Here is an 18,692-nt window from a genome sequence, read left to right as displayed (position 1 = left end):
CCTGTCCCATATGATCTTGGAACTGGTGGTAGAAGATATACTGGTTGTGAACTTAATCCAAGATTCCTTCTGGCTGTGACGCCTTACCCACCTAGCATGTGCACGGCCCGCTGGAAAGCAACCCGGTTTGAAAGTGTGGGATATCTACTAAAAGTATCCCAGGCCCGCTTTTGAGCCTTCCGTGCTAAGTGGCAAGCAGGATTCCACCACGGACGAGGATATCGTGGAAAACGTGTCGAGGTTTTAGGAATACACTGAGCAGCTGCATGTGTAATACAGTCAGTTACCGCTGCTACACAGTAGTCTATTGATGGCTCATTTACGATGGCAGGATCGTTCTAGAGCAGTGAAAGTGGACCAGTCTGCCTGATCCAGCTTCCACGGGCACGCTGGTAGGGTGGCATCGACCACGCCAGTCTCTCTTATAAGGATTGGAAAATGATCACTGCCTAGTGGATTACTGTCAACCCTCCATGAAAAATGGGAAAATAATGAAGGGGAGCAAACTGAGAGATCAATAGCGTAAAGGACTGACTAGGTGCATGAAAGTAAGTGGAAGAACCAGTATTGAAAAGAGAAAGATTGTGATCAGAGAGCATCCGCTCTACAGATCGGCCCCTCCCATCAATAATAGCACTTCCCCAGAGGGGATGATGTCCATTAAAATCCCCTAGGATTAGAAACGGAGATGGCAATTGTTCAACGAGAGCATCCAAATCTGATTGATCATAAGTCTTTCCAGGGACAGGTACAGAGAACAAACAGTGATGGTATGACCCAAGGAAATACGGATGGCTACAGCCTCCAAGGGTGTGTTGAGTGACAAAGACAGGGTGGGCACGTGTTGATCAACCAACAGTGCCACCCCTCCATGTACTCGACCATCACACAACCTGTCATTTCTGTACAGAGAAAACTGCCAATGGAGACAGTATCAGCAGTTTTGAGAAATGTTTCTTGTAAAGAAAGACAAACAGGATGGTAGGAAGCAATCAGCGCTTTGATATCATCCAGATTAGAACGTAAACCTCGACAGTTCCATTGTATCAAGGTGGCCATTTTAAGAACGGGTAGGTGAAGTGGCTGGAGAACCCTTCGGTTTACGCACCACGTCTTTTTTTTCTTTACTGTCTTTAGTTGGAGGAGGTCTATCAACCTCCATGGATCCTGCTCTGTGTCGGGTGGGCAGGTTTTGTTATTGGAAGGGGAATCTAGTGACTGAGGACGAACGAATAATTGTGTTGTCTCTTGTGGTGGGAGAAAAAGATGTATCAGAAGAAATGCCTGTATTTGAAACTGAAGGACGTGGATCTTGAGGTGTGTTGGAAGGTATGGGAGGGACAGAGATAGGTGTGGTAGTTGATTCATCAACCTTTTAACCACGGAGGTCAAAAGGCTTTTCATTTGTTTTGAAAACGATTCTTTGGAGGCACAGAGAGATCTGTCTGCACTCCCACTGTAGTTGTGGAATGAAGTGCAGCAGCATATGTCCGAGATGGAGTTGTGGACAGCAATTTCGAGCCTCAGGATAACTAATGTTATGTGTCGCTTTCAAACGCTGCACCTCTTTTTCCTCCAACCATTTTGGGCAAGAATGAAAGTATGAGGGTGAGAACCATTGCAGTTTACGCAATGTGGGTTCATGTCACAGTCATAGGCATCGTGGTCCTTGCCTCCACAACCAGCACATGTCAGGGAACCACGACAAGATGTCTTTGAGTGGCCGAATCTCTGACATTGGAAACATCAAGAGGGTTTGGTATGTATGGTCAACCCTGCAATGAGATAACCTGCCTTGATAGTGGCAGGTGCACGTGGTGAAGTAAATGTTAAAACGAGGGTATTTGTTGGCAGTGTAATTCCATCTTTGCGAAAGTGGAGATGCGCCTCACTGCAGAAACTCCTTGAGTGGAGAGACCAGCGAGAATCTCTGACTCGAACGCTCTTCAAATCCTTTCAACAATAACTCCTCGTGAAGAATTCAAGGCAGCATGGGGTGTAACCTCAATAGGTATATCCCCAATTGCCTTTGATTTCAACAGGAGTTCACTGTGTTGGGATGTGGATGTTTCAACCAATATGTCACCAGATCAAGTTTCTTTACTGATTTTGAGAGCCAGCAAGTCCCTCTAGTCCCTTTTGAATAAAAAAAGGGGACATTTGCCCTAAAGGTTTTTCTCCAAAGAGAATGTAATATAAGAAAATGAGGTACATGTGTTACTGATGTTGAAGATTGCTGTTCTGAGTATTCAAGACGTGGTCGCTACCCATTGACTGTTTTTTTACAATTTTATTTAAATTTTTTGAGGATCCATAGGAAAAGGAAAAAATTTCAGTACCCACTGACCCCACCCACCATGGAGCCCTACAAGGGGACGCACTACAAAGTCACGCAAGGACAATGCAGCAACGCCAGGGTTTCGTGGAGCACTATACCCAAACACCAGCATCAGGCACAATGTCCACAACACCCGCTGAGAACTTCCAACACTGGTACTTGGTTGACTCTAGCCCAAGTGGACCAGCCGATTGACCTGGGGGGCCACCCAAAGGCCGCCTCGCCTACAGGAATTCGAGGCCAAAGTGGTGTGTTAGGGTTGGACCCCTCAACCACCAGGATCTTCTCCTCCCCTTCACGGTCGCCACGCACGGCAAACACGTGGGTGGATGTTTAGATCCCAGAGAAGGTAACCAGATAGAACAGAACCTTCCCTGGGAGGTCCCCTCACCACGTACAGGAATCCACACCGAGGGGAATTTTCATTATAACTATTAATTATTTTCTATTCCTTTTGTACTTTTCCAAAATTAAATATGGTAATTTTCAGTAAAATATATTTTTGCATACACAAATAAAAACACTGACTTTGATGTACAGCTTTAATTTTTATGCTGTCATAAATATTCAGAGTTTATCTTTCAACAATTACTTTTTCTGTGTCTGAAACCACTTACACACTGCACTCACTTGCGTTTCCCATCTGAGCCAAAAGTAGAGCAGCAGCAAGTACAGAATTTTGTGTATATGCTGGGACTTAAGAACCCTGTAAAAAATATTCTGCTTAAATTGATGTCATATTCTGTACAAGAAAAAGAATTTCAGAATGAAAGAATTTGATAAAACCAACTTTGTATTTCTAAAAGACTGCATGAAATCATTTGTTAATGAGTTAATGAAACCAACACTGCAGCTACACATATCATAAATGTAAACTGCATGCAAACTCAGTAATACAAATTCAAACCAATTTTTTAACAAACATTTTCAAAATGTAAAAAAAAAAAAAATTTTTTTAACTGAAATAATTCTGCATCAGTCTAAAAGTTTTCATCTTCATTATTAAAATATCTCCTTAATTGTTCCTGTCAGTAAGCTCAAAGACTTCTGTAAGCTGACATTTTTACTGGAATCATTCATTACAATTTTCAATTTAAAGCAAGAATGTTATTGTAAAATAACATTCACCAACCACTGCCAACTGTCAGCTTACTTTTTTACCTACAAATAGTGGGATTAACCATCACGTTATAAAGCCCCCAAGGCTGAAAGAGCAAGCACTTCTTGCGGGGGGTGGGGGGTCAGGATTCAAACCTACAACTCATACACTGCAAGTTGAGCAGTCTAGCCACTGGCCATACTAGGCCTAAAGAAAGAAGTAAGACAGAAAATTTGGATGATAATGCTGATTTACAAAAGCACAAAAAATAAAAAGTTGTACAAACAGGTTCAATTGCCATTTAGGTACAAGTTTCTAGCAGACTTGAATTTTTGGCTGCTACCAATGAGGAACAACATAAAGAGTTCTAAATTGTGGGGACTCATAAAGTATTCTGACAAACTTATTTGTAGTGAGAAGCATAACCTAAAGATAGGGTTTACTAAATGCAGAATTACACTGTGTCATAAGACTTTAGTTGTTAACACCATGAAACATTTTGTTTCTGTAGTGCAGAAAAGTTGTTTAAGCATAAACTTCTTCAGGTATTTAGTGATATAACTCTTTTTTGGGAGTGCTCCCTTAGGCCAGATGGAAAATTAATTACTTAGGAGGATTAGAGTGAATTATATGCTAGAGACCAGCTACACTTAAACCAGTTAGGCAGAAGAGATGGATAATTAATTTGGCTTATTGATTGATTACATTCAAATAATTAATTACTCCCACATAAGACTTTGGTGATAGTTGGAATAATCATTAATAGCAATAATTGAAGCACTAGTTTTGATTGTTTATTTTAGCAAGTCATGACACTAACTGATTAAACAGAATATTCTTGTTTTAATCAAAAATGATAATGAGATATAATGACAATATTTTGATTACTTAGACATTTTAAATAGTTTAAAAATATTCACAAAACACTAATTTTGAGTAGTTGATTATTTTTTGTGACATTAACAGCTCTGCTTGATTAAATCAAGGTTTTAATTATTACAACTGTCCAGGTAATCAACACATTCTTATTATGTTTGTTTATTGATAAGCTATAACAAAGTTACTAAGACTATCTGTCACAGTCACTAATTTTGAACTGCTGACTAGAAAGAAAGGAACTGTCTAACAGGATCCATCTCCAACTATTTAAATTTTTTTCTTATCTTCAACTGCTAACTAGAGTAAAAGTAAAAAGCTTACTGCCGACACTGTTTGGCTTGTGTGCACCATAGTTTTAGAGCACTATCCTAATAACTGATTAATGGGGCTGTTGATTAATCATTTAGAAATTACCACATATTGCCAGTTCCTATTCATAGGCAACCAATAATATTGATTAATTGTCTAGCTCTATTAGGCAGTAGAATTTTTAGGTAAGGTTCTAAGATATTTAATCTTGCATAGTGAGAGAAACTAGAAATAAACAAATTAACAGAACAGCTAGAGAAATTAAAAAGACTGGAAACAGATTTAGGGCATGTGTTAAATAACAGATATAAACAAAAATTTGCAAGATTTAAAAACACTTAACATGTATTATTCCACACTTTATTTATACAATTTACAAGAATGTTCAGTTACCTATATAATGTAATATTTATGCAACTTACAAGGTCATCTAATCTACATTATTTCACACATTAACTAGTATTTATACAACAAACAAGGTTGTTCTGTTGTATATATTATTTCATATGTTAAACATGGATACAAAACAATGTCTCAACAAAGCAAATAATTACATAAATAAAACACAAACTTTAGATGTTGAATTTCTATTTATAAATACAGAGTTTTGCAAAAATTTGGAAAATACTTTGATAAAGTGTAAGATGCATAATTTGTGAAAAATTATGAGACTTGAGTGCAGTAATCAAATGAAGTCAACCATTAAAATTTCTGCAAATTTTTTTATAAATATTCAAGAAGTTCTTGAATGAAGTTTCAATAGTGAGCAGCTGCTCTAAGTTTTTTACACAAATATAATCATTTTTTGTGTTCAGACAAAATTGTTTTTTTTTGTATGTTCCAATAATTTTTTGAATATTTTTAGTCTCTTGTATTCAACTGAAAAATAAGTTTGACAATTGTTCTATTGAAATAAAATCCATTTCTTTCTAATGAGATGCCAATTTTATGAAACAAAGTACCAAATCTTTTGGAACAATGCATAATTTTTCATCTTGAAAAATACATGCTACAATTACCAAATTACCTACCTAACTAGATTTTCACTTCGAAACAAGCACTCTTTTCAAGTAATTTTCCCGACATAATTAAGTTCTCACTATATGTGTAAAAACAGCTCATTTGGGTTGAGAAAATTTTTTATGTAGAGGAACGAACAACATTTCGAGCCTCTTCAGTCATCGTCAGGTTCACAAAAAAAAAAGGTAACTAACTGAAAGCTGACCACATGTTTGAAAGGGGTTGTGTAACTGAATGTATGAATGTAGAGGGCATTCGTAGATGTTTGAATATGTACATTTTTAATATAGGTATAAAGGTGTTCCTTTGTATTGGCTTATTTTGGGCTTGAGTTGTTGTATAAGTAAGGCTTCTTTAATTTTGCATCTGTTTATTTAGTATTTGGATGTTTTCTATGGTTATGTTGTGTTTATTTGATTTGTAGTGTTTGAAAACATGTAAAGGTGACACTTTGTGTTCTTTGAATCTGGTTTCCATTTTTCTACTTGTTTCTCTAATATAGAAGTTGTGGCAGTTATCGCATTGTATTTTATAAATAATGTTGGTGTGGTGTTTGTCAGTGTAGTTTTTACATAGTATAGACCTTAGTTTTGTGTCTGGTTTTTGAATAAATTTGATATTAACTGGAATGTCATATTTTGTTACTAATTTTTGCCAAATGTTGGTTATTTGTTTGCTGATGTCAGGAATATATGGTATACAGCAGTATATGGTTTCATGATTTTTTTATTTATGGGATATATTTACTTTTGTTAGTTGATTTTGCTTTTTGTCTAGATGTGTGCGTATAATGTTTTCTACAGTTTGTGGAGGAAACTTATTGATGTTGATGAAATATTGTTTTGTCTAATTCATCATTAATTTTATCTGGTGAGCATAGTTTTATGGCTGTGTTTATTTGGTTTCTTAGTATGTTGAGTTTTTGTTTTGTTTCATGTGGTGAGTCCCAAGGAATGTATAGTCCAGTATGGGTGATTTTTCGGTGGATTTCTGTTTTGAATTGTGTGTCGGTTCTTGTAATTTTGAGGTTAAGAAATAATATTTGATTGCTTTCTTCCTGTTCACATGTGAAGTTAATGCTTGAGATGTATAGAGTTAATGTGATTGAAAAAAATTAAGTATGTGTTCTGTAGATGTGAATCCCGCAATTGTGTCGTCTACATATCTGTACCAATATAGTGGTGGATGTAATGCTGTGTTAATTGCTTCTGTTTCAACTTGTGTCATAAAAATATTGGCTAGAACGGGTGATACTGGGTTGCTCATGCTTAAGCCATTTGTTTGTATATAGTTGTGGTTGTTGAACATGAAGTTTGTCTTCATTGTGACTGAATTCTATGAGGGTTGCTAATTGGTTGCTGGGAATGTCTATTGATGGGTTAGGGTCTCAAATATAGAATTCTTAGGCTATCTTGCAGGCTTCAGCAGTTGGGACTTCTGTGAAGAGAGATATAACATTGAAACTGGCCATTAAGGCTTTATGATTAAGTTGATTAAGATTAGACTTGAAATTTATAGTTTTTGATGAATGAGCTGGCTGATGTTACATATTTAGAGAATGCTCATGCTAAGTTCTCACTATGAAACAAACAAACCTAAAATTGCAAATAACCAAACTTTTAAGATGTCTTAAAAAAAGTTATAAAAAGTAAAGGTAGACTATATAAAATATATTTGGGTGAGATGGTCCTTTTTTATTCTAAAACCTGGTGAGACACTGCTTGTATCCTGTTAACTGGTATTTATACAACTTACAAAGTCATTCTATTGCCTGTGTTATTGTTAACTGGCATTTATGCAACTTACAAAGTTTGTTCTATTACCTGTGTTATTCCATGTTAAGCTTAGTAACTATTTTGTTAGAAGTATTATGAACAAATAGATGAGTTCAGGGTTCTAGTTGAAATGGAAGGTTCGATTTGTAAAACATTAATAACAGGAATTATTTTAATTCCAGGTTGTAAAAGTTATTTATTGATGATAAATCTTTTAAAAGAGTGAGCAGATTGGCTCTTCATATAAGAAATATAATGTAGCTTGTTAGAATATACAAACGAATGGTAGTCAAGTGGTAAGACTAAATGGGATACTATCATGAGCTTAAAAGAAAGAAAGTTTGAAATTGGCAATTATTATATGCCACTTATCAGGTAGATAAAGTAAATCAGGATTCCTTATAAAGACAATAACTGTGGAATGTTAATTACAGATATTGACTGGTATTGTTTGGAGTCATTAGTAAGAGAGAGAGAGAGTGATAATAATCAATAATACTGATTTTTGCAAATGAAATTGTCAGAAAACCAATTGTTTTTAACTTAATGTTAACAATTAATTAGAATATGGTTATAAGAGGTGAAGGAATACATGGAGAAAAACAGTCATGACATAACACCCTGTTGTTGTTTTTTTGGTGTACATATTTAGATAAAACAAAATTAGTGTTTAGTTCCTAATTTTCAAAAAAAACAATTTTGAGGCCATGAGATTATCATTACTAATATTTGGGATAAAAGAGTTAAGTTGGTGAACAGTTTAAATATTTACAAAACTGAGGGAAAGATATGCAGAAAAAAAAAAGGGAAAGTCCAAAATGACACACAAAAAATTAAAACCCAAATATTGTAAGAAAATGTTAAATTGAGGATTTGGCCCTTACAAAATACTAGTGGCAAATGTTTGTTGAAGACTACAAGATGGCTGAGTTTCTAAATATTTTCTTTTTGTCAGTGTTTACTAGAGATATTAACAGCTGCTCTTTAACATTCTAAATTTGTACATATTTCTTGTTAAGAAGTAACAAAAACTGAGATTTAAAAAAAAATAAATTAATTGGACCAGCCAGTTTTCCAAGGGTTTTAAAGGAAGTTAAAAATCAGACACATGAGCTTCTCTTTTACTTTTGGTAAGTTGATAAACAGTGTGTATCCAAGGGCTAGAGTTCATTTTACTTTTATAGTGGAAAACAATTTATGATGGGCAATAAAAGAAGTTAAAAAAATTATTTAATGAAATAGATCACAAAAGAAAGTCAATATGGATTTTAAAAAGGGGAATCCTACTATACTAATTTTCCTATGATTTTAGGTTATCTTGATGATAGAAAGAATTTGGACTTATTCTTGGATTTTTTAATAGCTTTTGGTAAGGTATCACATACAATACTAGCAATTAAATCCTCTTTAAAAAAACTAATCACGAACTAATTCAACCAATCACATCAGGAAATATTACTCTAACTAATAGCTTATCCAGTAATAAAATTATCAAATTCTTTACTTATGTATATGTTTGTTTGTGTTTTCAACAAACCTGGCAGGAATTTGTCCTGATACTTTATCTAATGAGTTTTAATTTACATTTCATAATTATGATCTTCAACAAACTTATATTAGACATTTTTTCCCCACAGCAACTGTAAAATAAACATTCATTTGTTACATTTGAAACATAAATGCAGTAAAATTTATGAAGACAATGCAGTACATTATATTTAAACCTTCAACTTACTCAATAATATTTAAGTGTTGAGTTTATCATAAATACATAACACAAACAGTACTTTTTATAATATTATTATCACATTTGTAATACTATATTACTTACTTGCATTTCTGTGTGGTGAAAACTATGTATAAATCTTTCACTCAGAATCTGAATATTTAATAGTTAAAAAGACTTCTTACTACTTTGGTGTTTTTTTCAAATACTGACCTTTTATTTCTTTTAGGCAAAGACTAAAATGAATACTACAGCATTAAAATACATGTATTACGAGTTCTACTTTAAACAACACATAGGGTATTATAAACTGATTACTGAAATTAGGTGCAAACATTTCTATTGATCATAACCAGTTTTAAAATTAAAATACAAGCAACAGTACAGATGATAAGTAGGGTTTAACAAATTTTTCTTGTTAATTATATTAAGATATTATGTTTACAATTACAGTTTAGATAAACATTGTAACAGGTAACGTCGTTAATACATCATCTATTTTTGTAGTTAATGGTAACATTAGGAAATACAAATATAAATTTTAGTAGGGTAGAAATCATCTTAAGCTAAGTCAGATACATTTTTATAACAGTAACAATAACACTGGGTGGTTGATTTTTGAAACGGGCTGCCCTTTGATCCGATAGATGTTCTCGCGTAGTTAGTATAGTTTAAGGGAGAGCTTGGTAAATATCTGAATGACAAGAGCTAGCTTTGAGTTTCCAGTATTTAAATTTAAGTTAGTGAGTAAGACAGCCTAGATCGACCAAAAGGTCCAATGTTTTGAACAATTAATTAAGGAAGTTTCCTCGTGTCGAAAATTCTGAGCTATTGTAAGTTTCAGCTTGCTTACTTACTTAAACTACGACAACTGTTAAATTTAAAAATTCTGCCTTAACAAACAAAAAACGAACCATTATTCTAGAAATGTAGAAACAACCATGTGCTCTTTATTCCCGCTACACTAAAAAGTTTAGGGACGCCCTCTTTAACTATATAAATAAGACAAGCAAGTTATGACTTTTAAATTAAACCAAGTCTCCATTCCTACATCAGTGAATACTTTTAATTACTTTATGATAACGTTAACAAGCAGACGTTTTGTAAAAATAAACTTTTTATACTGAAGAAAATGTCATAATGTAGTTTTGTTAAAGCAACGTACCGGTTTTTTAATATTTAATAAAAAAATTGTAAAACTTTTGTATATAAATCATTATTTGTAATAATTGTTACAGGCCTGGCATGGCCTCGCGCGTAAGGCGTGCGACTCGTAATTCGCGGGTTCGCGCCCGTGTCGCGCTAAACATGCTCGCCCTCCCAGCCGTGGGGTGTATAATGTGACGGTCAATCCCACTATTCGTTGGTAAAAGAGTAGCCCAAGAGTTGGCGGTGGGTGGTGATGACTAGCTGCCTTCCCTCTAGTCTTACACTGCTAACTTAGGGACGACTAGCACAGATAGCCCTCGAGTGGCTTTGTGCGAAATTCCAAAACAAACAAATAATTGCTTTTATAAATTGTATTATTCATTCCTTATATTAAAATATATTTGTATTAAGAAGGAAAATTGTGTGTATCAATCTTGTTAGCAAATATTATAAATTCAATTAAATTATAAATCTAAATAACAATTTAATTTAGTTTCAGGCTATGTGAAATCGTAATACTTAACACAATAAATTGGAGGCTCGTCCAAAATAAATTATAATACGTAACAATATCTATAAAATCGAAGTATCTAACTGGTAATTTATTGCACTGGTTGAATCATTATAAGTTTGAACTAGCTCAGACTTTCTCAGACTTTTAGATCTTTATAGTCGCCCCTGATTTCTCCCATACCCACATGTAATCTACTTACAACACTATACATAAAATTAGTTTCAAATCCTGTTGATCAGATTATCATTATGCTGCTAAGGTGATCACAACTCTTCATGTGGAGTGTAAAATGATATCCGTGAAACAAAAAGTAGGTTGCTTTATATAAAAACGAGTTTCGATACTTGGCGTTTATAAATATAATTTTGAAGAGAATCTAGATCTTTTGAACTATTATTAAATACTCTGATTCATAAAAGTAAGTTAACGATTAGCATGACTAGGTCATGGTGCTAATTGATGTCAAGTGTGTGTGAAAATTGACTGACTCTTAAAATAATATTCTTGTTTTGTGTGCTATTTAGGTATATTTCTTTTTATTTTAAAAATGGACGGTTATTAATATTTATCTCTTTGTCACCAACCCACCACTAAGGAGACCAACTATTTAAGAAACGCTACCTTAACTGGGTTATCGATGTAATATGCAAATACTTCATGCTTGCATCATTTCATAACATAGAAAACGAATGTGTCTTTATTCACTTTGTAAAATTTCCAAAACATTTTTACAGATTTTGCGTGCTTAGGTAGATGTTCTGCAGAAGCAGGATATATCTATATGTCCTGCCCTAAGAGTGTCACTCCTGATAGCAAGGTTAGGGTTAATGCAGATGGGCTTGCTAAACTCTACTTCGATAGATGGTTAGTACACAAGATATGTCATAGATAAATTTTTCTCGGTTTTTTCAGTGCTGAAAATATTTTAAAACAGGAAGAGCTACTTTTTCTTTCTTGAACAATGTAGCTAGTATTATGACGAGTATAACATGACCTTCTACATTACTGACTAAATTTTAAACTTGAATGCCCTTCTAAAGGAACCTAATGTTTCTTCAAAACAGACTTAACTTGATATTAGTCTTCTATATAGTAGCGTTTTGCAAATTCTTGTTACAAGCTATAGATTGCTTTTTTGTTTCTTCCAGAATTTTCTCACAAAGCTACACAAAGGAAAAGCAATTAGTCAACAGTACGAATGCTAATTTTACATCATAGAATAGTGGGATTTGACCATCACTCTTATAGCGCACTTGTAGCCTCAAAGTATGGAAAGTGTTTTGCGGTAACAGTTCGTGAACACGTTAGCACAACTGTTTAAATTTGAAGTAAATGACATACATTAATAAGAAATATAGCAACAAGTAAAATGTTTAAATCTTCTTAAAGCATGTTATTTGTTTCAATTTAAACAACCGTGCTAACATGTTTCATTTGTGTCAACTTTATTTTACTCAACTTGTAAAATATTTCCTAAGAATCTCTATATCATTATCGTAGTGCTTAATTTACTTACCTGTTGTGCAAGTGTATTTTGAAGCAATAACAGCCATTACTTTACTTTTCCCCTCCGTTTTAATAATGAGTCTTCTAAAGTTTATTGTATCAACTACCTTACACTAAATTTCTGGAATTGAATTAAACAGCACAATATGTTGACTTGCTTTGACCTACTTTTAATTATAATGTTAGGCTACTTGCGTTCAGAAGTTATTAATTAATAATAAAATAATCATCTTGTGCACAAAAAATAGTGATATAATCGACGGAGGGCAAAACGAAGTGAAGATATAATAACGATAAGGCAATCAAATCATTATCACAGCATATTGACTATTTTATGATAAATATTCAATTTATGCTTGAAGCATAACGGTTAGATTTAGTTAGAGGTTTTCAACACTTAAAAATACTCAGTGCAGTTTTCTTAGGGGGCGCGTCGTGGCAATGCACCGACATTAAAACGCTACTGAAAATAGAAGCTATTCATTTGCCTGTACGCACAAACGAATATCATGCAAAAATAAAACGAAGTGACATAAGACATTTTAAAACAGTTTCATTTTACATTCTAAAAGTGTAAAAAAATATTTCGAAGAAATATAAACAATTGTAAAGCACTATAGGATAAGTTGTTAAATTTGAACATTTCTTTAGCTTTGAAACGTTATTGACACTGTCATAAAATCGAGGGACACATTCTTTTAACATTCATACTTTATTAGTAAAAGTCTGAATACAATTAAGATGCATAACACTGGTCTCTACATCAATGTTATTTTATATAATAAACAATCCTCGTAAAGTGCTGTCATCTGTTTAAAGGTTTGAGCAAAGCTGATGATGTACAATTTTCGAAGAAAATTTAAAATGTAATTCTAAATAAATGAAATTATGTTATTCTCTAAGAGTTATGGTATAACATATCTTTAGAACTGCACTTTCGTTCGAAATAATTTAATGGTATTTTAAATCATTTGAAAAAACATATCATTATTTGGCTTTATGTATCATTTGAGCACGTTTACTCATAATATGCATGTAAAAGAATGACATACTTAAAATTTACACAACAAACACTACGTCTCTTTGGTTGATAGCCAATGTACTGTGTGATTTTACCAAAAATAAACTAGAAGTGAAACCTACGGAGTACTACCAATGTAGGCCTAGTTTGGATTGTATAACGAAATGGTATTTTAAATATCTCCTCAACAGTCATCAGAATTTTCCAGTACTATACAGTGTTTCTTTTTATAAGAGTATCTCTATAAAGACTGAGTCATAAGTTCTTGTAATGTCTGTAAATATCATAGCAAAAAGTTTGTATTTCTTGCTTTTCTTACTCTTTTCTTTATTACATGATAACTCAAAATTCAAAACAATGGTGTCAAACAATTTATCTGAGGTGACAGTTTCAAATGGAATATCCGCTTTTATAAATATTATTTATAACCAGCGGTATTTAAAGAAAAATATTAATTGTAATGTAAATTTTATTATCATTACCCCTTAAAGCCGGCTTTCTTACGAAAATCTAGCGTTCCATTGAAAGGCTTAACTACAGGGTGAAGCAAGAATTACAACCAATAATAGATTATAAGTATTACAATTGGAACTTCATTGTATTTAGAAATTAATTATAAACACTCCCATCTATCTCTGTTGAAACACTACTTTAAAAAACAACAATAAATAAATATGTAAAGAAAAAGTTTAAAAAACAGAAGTAAACGTTGGGATGGCTGATGTCAATCCTTCAGAAACAATGCAAACAAAATAGTAGAGATATTTTGCATCATACTTACATAATAGCACAGACATATACAATATAGTAGAATGCCTAAAGACAAAAGTGGGATAAGTTAAATTAAATTGTAATTGAGCAGTTATATATAATGCTATATGTTAATTATTGTCTGTGCTATTATGTAGAGATAATGGAAATGCCATCCGCATTATATTGTTTCTGAAGGATTAATATTAGACATCCCTACATCTACTTCCTTTTTGAAAAGTTTTTCCTTACTCATTATCCATAAAAGTTGTAAAGTGTTTAGTTTTTGTTATGATCCAAATTTAGAAGAACTTTAAACGAAGAAAATAATGGAGAAATTAGAAGTTAAAACAAATCTTTTTGCTCTTTTTTTACGAGTGAAATAATCAAATATAATGGAAAGGATAGATGACTGTTGGAAAATAATATGTTTTACAAATATTATGTTCTAATTAACATCTTAAAAGAGTCTTTCTAATTGGAAGGTTTTGATAGTCAGAGCTTCTTTGAACTTTAATGTTCTTTGATCTTTGTCTTGAAAAGAATGTCAAAGCATTCGGCGTTTCAATTTATTTTCGCAGTCACATTCCATAGCATGCTGTAAAACACGAGTTGCCACAGACGGAAGTACGAATGTCTACAATACTTTTGTCAGAGATATCTGAAAGGCTACATTTTATTCATTATCAGACGTCTTTGGCATGTAAAACAATGTAACGTTTCCATCTATGACAAATCACGTATTTTACAGCCTACAATGAAATGTTATTGTGATATTAAATTCGGCATTTTATTTAAGGCAATGAACTAGTACATTAAAATAGCCAAATAATATTTGCAATTTAAATACAAGTAGATATTTAAACAGAGGTAAAAGAGAAAATATAACCGTTAACAGATACTTCTAAAATACGGGTCATCAAATAATAAAGATGTAAAAATTCTTTTCCAGAAAAACAAATCTATTACTGATCATTGTGAGATCGTTAGGCTTATCATATATGTACATTCCTTCAAAGTGATTGATTCTGCATATTTAGCTAATATGCACAGTCCTGTCTGCTCTTCATGTGGTTGTGGATATGATATGATGTGAGTATTAAAAACTAAAAACAAATAAAGTTTTGTGTCTAAATACAAACAGTGTTGTTGAGTGGTGTCTTCGCAAACTTCTCAGCAATCAATAATTACAAAAGGTATGTTACGACAAACCACGTACAAATATTAGCGTAAATTTAAAGTAGAAAACCATTAGTTAGCTCTCCAAATAGTTTGTTTCCCTTAAAGACTCACACACAAGTTTAGAATGTATTACGTAAAGTGGGGATCAGAAACATGAAATTATCCCGATATTGGCAAATTTGTTGTAAAAAAAAGTTTTGAACTTGCTTCAATACCCAACCCTAAGCAATCATTTGTTTATCTTATATTGTATATAGTTAGAATATTTTTCATATCACTATTTGTATGCAAAATAGGTTACGTACTTGGATTAAGGAAAGAATGCAGGGTTTATGATATTTCGTGAAATATAATAGTTACACCGTAGCCAACAGTACACTGTGTACGAGGATATTTTATGAATGTCATGTGCAGTAGGAAATACCACTAAATTCCAAGAATTTGGCCAGATGTAAAAGGAATGTGAGGCAGTTAGCAGCGACATACAAGAAAACAGATATAATTGAAATACTATTACATGCTCTTTTTACTAGAGCCCGGCATGGCCAGGTGGGTTAAGGCGTTCGACTCGTAATCTGAGGGTTATGGGTTCGAATCCTCGTGGCACCAAACATATTCGCCCTTTCAGCTGTGAGAGCATTATAATGTGACGATCACTCCCACTATTCGTTGGTAAGAGAGTAGCCCAAGAGTTAGCGTTGGGTGGTAATGACTAGCTGCCTTCCCTCTAGTCTTACACTGCTAAAAAATTAGGAACGGCTAGCGTAGATAGCCCTCGTGTAGCTTTGCGCAAAATTCAGAATTAACTTTTTACTGGAAACCCGTATTGGGTTAGTAGAGAACGATAAGAGTTAAACTAATATCAAACATATTTTCCTTCTGTTGCTATGATTTTAGACAGTTTACGATACTTTAAAAAATGTAATCTGAATAGAGTGAAAATACTGGAGCACATGTTATCTGTGGTTGGTGTACATATATAGGGCACATGCACATTTTAAAATGTAAGAAATTATAATGTATGACTTGGTACACAAATTTTAAAGGTCAGAGTTGAAAAGTGAATTTTGAAGGAATATGCCTTTGATTTGAAAACAGATTGTTTAAAACATGCACTCAATTTACACCTTTAACAAGAGCACACACACAACACAAATACACGCACTAAAAGTGAAGTCACGTAAATATTGTTATAAAACTATTTTAATTACAAAATGGTAAAAATAGTAATTAGACACACTAACCTCTAAAAGTACGATAGATTAAAAGAGAAATATACCATTATTTATCAATAAAAGTACTGTAGTCTGTACTGAATGGTCTGCTCTAAGACTTCTATATAGCCCAGTGAGGTACGAAGCTGAGATAATTTTTAATGTTTTTCAGTAAAAATACATCGAAATCATTAAATTTATTCTCATAGATTCAACTTAATCCATATACCCAAGGCGAGCCCTGAATCACAGCCATAATGGGTTCACATTTCCTCGCTTCGTTCTGTCAAATAATTCTGTAGCTTCCCCATTTTTCATTTCTCTCCTACACCTAACCTAACAGTGATACCATTCTTAAAATACTTCTTGAGAGTAAGCGGTTTGAGAGTAATTAGATGATTTGTATTTGAAATATAAACATTGCAAGAAATGAACTTTTGAGTCAGGCCATAAAAGTTCAAAGAAATAACAAACAAATGAAAAAGCAGAGCGGATAAATAAAATAATTGTTTTTTATGTAATTCACCAAACAATTTAAGTCACTCTCCCTTTTTTATCGAACATCTTATTGCTATGATTCCAGTTGTATGTAAGGGAACGTTTCAAGCGTTAAACAGATTAATACGAAGGTACCAAACAGCTCGAGAACATGTTTGCTTTTAAATTACACATAATGCTGTTGTGGTTCGTACGATTATCAACTTTCGCTGTTTATGCTCTAGAACAAGGAAGTTATGTAGTGAAAATTGTTTAAAAGCGTTATAACATTTGCATGCGCATTTTCAATTTGTTTCGAAACTATTTTGATCAGTTTGTAAAGTAATACTTTAAAACACTAGAGCGCCATCTGGTATACATCGACGTTAGCTATACATACAGTATTACATAACAGAGTCTTCTGAAAGATAAAATACAGTTAAAACTAGTTCAGTGATTGTTCAAACATCTCTTTAAGGTTGTACTATATAAAACCGAAGTGCTGTCTAATAAACGCCGACGTTAATAACATTTTGTATGATAGAGAAGTTAATTTCGGATATTCGCACCAGGCTACATACGCTAACTGTACATCTTTTTAATGCGAAATATAGAAGGTGTGTTTATGTGTGTTTTTTTTCTTTTAGCAAAGTCACATCGCGCTATCTGCTGTGTCCACCGAGGAAAATCGAACCTCTGATTTTAGCGTTGTAAATCCGTAGACTTGCCGCTGTACCAGCGGGTAACAATAGAGAAAGAAGGCAACTAGTTAACAGTACGAAGCGCTAGCTTTTGGATTCATATAATCAAAAAGTGAGATTTGATTTATAACGCAGCCAAAATGCCTAGCGTGATTTCGTCATTACACAATGCAAAACATGAACGTTCCAATCCGTAGTTCGGCAAGCTGACCGCTAGGCCAATCCCGATCCATAAGCGCAATTAAAACTAGAGTAGTAAACATTTAAATTTGTTTGTAAAGTTGGCTTTTTGAACTTCAAAGACAAGCCTTTGGAATGAAACGAGTCTATTGACATTTAATGATATTTAAATGTTTTAGAATTTTTAGAAATAATTGTTTAGAATGTACGGGCCTGGCATGGCCAGGTGATTAAAGAACTCGACTCGTAATCTGAGGGTTACAAATTTGAATCCTCGTCACACCAAACATGCTTGCCCTTTCAGGCATAGTGGCGTTATAATGTGACGGTCAATCCCACTATTCGTTGGTAATAAATTAGTCCAAGAGTTGGCGGTGGGTAATGATGACTAGCTGCTTTCCCTCTAGTCATACACTGCTAAATTAAGGACGGCTAGTGCAGATAGCTCTCGTGTAGCTTTGCGCGAAATTCAAAACAAACAAACAAAAATAATTTACGATGCATTTACAAAAATTCAACCTAACTGAAATTTGTTTTTCTCAATACTTAGTAGCCTTCGCCAGAAACTGAAAGTCAACACCAATCATACAGATGGGAATTAGCCATCGCTGCCTTTGCATTTTACGTTCAGCCCACCATTACATTAGATATCGAGTTTGCTGTAAAATCTATTGATAAATCGAGCTTGTACATTAGCAGCTCAACAAAAACACTAGCCCGAAGTTATGTGTAGAAGAACTAAATATAGTTCCCCAAATCACATCGACATAAGATTTCATTTACCAAGTAAACATTGAGACACAGTGCAGTACACAAAGATTAATGTTGTGAGTGGAGACCGTGTACACTATT

At 33.5% G+C, this 18,692-nt stretch overlaps 1 protein-coding gene across 1 annotated transcript in view; it reads right to left on the bottom strand.

Annotated features, from left to right (window-relative positions):
- The window catches only part of mtDNA-helicase (mitochondrial DNA helicase), a 43,808-nt gene extending 33,629 nt beyond the window's left edge, over window positions 1–10,179 (bottom strand). Inside the window, 2 exon segments of the mRNA XM_076457136.1 lie at window positions 2,969–3,044; window positions 10,061–10,179. The gene's annotated coding sequence lies outside the window, so the exon portion shown is untranslated.
- Between the last annotated feature and the right edge of the window lie 8,513 nt (window positions 10,180–18,692).

This window comes from Tachypleus tridentatus, chromosome 9 (assembly GCF_004210375.1).
Source record: "Tachypleus tridentatus isolate NWPU-2018 chromosome 9, ASM421037v1, whole genome shotgun sequence".
In the NCBI taxonomy this organism is placed as follows: Eukaryota; Metazoa; Arthropoda; class Merostomata; order Xiphosura; family Limulidae; genus Tachypleus; species Tachypleus tridentatus.
The sequence above is the reverse complement of the archived record's forward strand: the minus strand, read 5'-3'. Positions and strand labels throughout refer to the sequence as shown.